The sequence below is a fragment of the Pteropus vampyrus genome, unplaced genomic scaffold, assembly GCF_000151845.1.
Source record: "Pteropus vampyrus isolate Shadow unplaced genomic scaffold, Pvam_2.0 Scaffold412, whole genome shotgun sequence".
NCBI classification, from domain to species: Eukaryota; Metazoa; Chordata; class Mammalia; order Chiroptera; family Pteropodidae; genus Pteropus; species Pteropus vampyrus.
Genome location: NW_011889193.1, coordinates 103754 through 105957, shown reverse-complemented (window position 1 = coordinate 105957; position 2204 = coordinate 103754).

Below are 2204 nucleotides of genomic sequence, written 5' to 3'. Positions count from 1 at the left end.
GTCCCACGGTCTGTCACCGGGCACCTTTCTCCTCCACCGTCTTCCTTGTCACCTGCCACCTCCATCTCCGTCTGGTCGTAAACCTTTCGCTCTCCTTTTTACAAGAATCTATTTTATCAAGCGTTTTACTTTCGAAGTTCAGGAGTAACTTGTCTATGTGCTGGATTTTTATAAAACTTAGCCCGTGAACCGGCACCAACTGTGTTTACTTGGTTCTAGCTGCTTCTTCAGACGCTGCACTTGCTCCTCGAGCGACCGGCCCTGCAGACCTGCCCTCGACTCAGCAGATCCGACAATCCTACCTCGAAGCTCGCTCCTGGGCCGCGAGGCTGCCGCGTCCGGCCGCGTCCACGGTGTGGCCGGCCGGGCCGGTCGCCAGTGGCTTCAGGAGCTGTCTGGTGCTGCATTTAAGCCTTGCCACCAAAGTCCTGGCACCCAGGCCGCCCTGGGCCGCCAGCGTCCTCGTCCATGCTTCTGCTTCCACGTCCTAGTCTCCCTGCCGGCCTGGCTCTGGGTGGACTCAGCTTGGAAGGTGGAGCAGCGTCCTGAGGGCGGCCAGGGCCTCCTGGGGCCGAGGAATCCATGCTGGCAGGTCCAGGCGCATCGGCTTTGGGAGATGAGTCTTGTCTTTTGGAAAAGACGAGGTCGGCACGTAGGCGGGAGGACAGCCATTGAGGCCGCCCGGCGGAAGTGGCTTTGTGCAGCGGAAGCCGGATGAAAGGTCGGGGAGCTCCCCAAACCCTCGAAGCCGGGGTCATCGGGCAGCCCTGGCTTGGCAACTTTGGGCAGGAGCTGCTCAAGCTCCGCCTGGACTGGTGGCACCCTCGGGAGAGCCAGCGCCTAGGTCAGGAAGGGGGGTGCCCATAATGTCGGTGGCCTCGTCAGAGAGAAAATGACCTGAAGTTCAGAGAAGCCACCAAAACTGCCTGTCCCCGGCAGTCAGCCGTCCCGCGAGGCCCCGCAGGTGACGGGGCGGGCATGACGCCTCGTCCGAGGCCTCCAGGACCCAGAAGCACCCGGATGGTACCAGGGACTGTGTCGGGCTGTCCTGCCGGCCCTTCCTGTCTTCGGCACAAACACTTTTCAGGGACAAGAACGGACCCGAGGAGGCGGGTCCCTGCCACTCACTCGTGTTTCTGAGGGACCAGCAACACGGCACTAACACGTCAGCCGCGGGGCGCCCTCCCAGGAGCCCTGGGAACCGGAGGAGAAGCCACGGGCCGTGGGTATCTCGTCTGCCATCGAGTTCCTTGTTCCTGCACGGCGTGGTGACATTCTTGTACATGAAAATCACATGCGATGACGCTTCCGTCGGGCTGGCTGAGGAAAGACGGAGCTGGTCTGCGAGAAGGGGGTTCGGAGGCCGCCCCGGAAATGACGCGGCTCTGCAGTTCCGTCCTCACAGGGGCCCTTCCTCTTAGAACGCATCTCCCTTGAGTCTCCCGTGGCCCCGAATTTGGGGCCAGCCAAGACACCGCACACCCCGCTTCTCGCCTTTCTGCCCAGGCCGGATCCTCGGACCGCGGATGCTGCCGGCGTCTCGCAGCCGCGGCTCCGTGACGTTGGGGTGGGCCGTTCTCACGGGTCAGGCCCTCACGGTCCCGCACGCAGCGAGATGTTCCGCAGCGCCCTGGCCTTCAACCCGCTAGACGCCGGTAGTGCCCCCTTAGCTGTGACAGCTGAGTGTCCCCCCAGGAGACGCGGCCGCCGAGGAGCAGGCCGTGCTCGTGGTTCGTCGCGCGTGGCTATGCAGCGGCAGCGGCACGTGGGCCGCCCACTCCGGGCTGCACGGGGACCTTCGTCCCAGGGCCCAGCCCGGGCTGTGCCATCGGTCGGCAGTGTCGTGCCAGCGGGCAGGTAGGGACATGGGCCCCGGGACAGAAGCCAGCCCGCCAGGCCTCACTTCGCACTCACCGCAGGTGCTACAGCCCCCCCGCCCCCATCTAGAAACAAAACACCTTCGTTTTCCTCCCGAGGGGCTGGGCCTTTAGCTGGTCGGACACCTGACCGGACGTCACTGGAGGGTCATCTGTCCGCACTGGCCCCGGACAGCTCAGGACTCTGTGAGGAAACCAAGCCTGTGGCTGTTCCCGCTGACCCCATTCTTCCTGTCACTGGAAGAATGTCACTGGACAGGGACACGGAGGAGCAGGTTTGGGGCCGGAGGGCGGGGTCAGACTCCCAGGTCGGCCCCCGGGGACTCG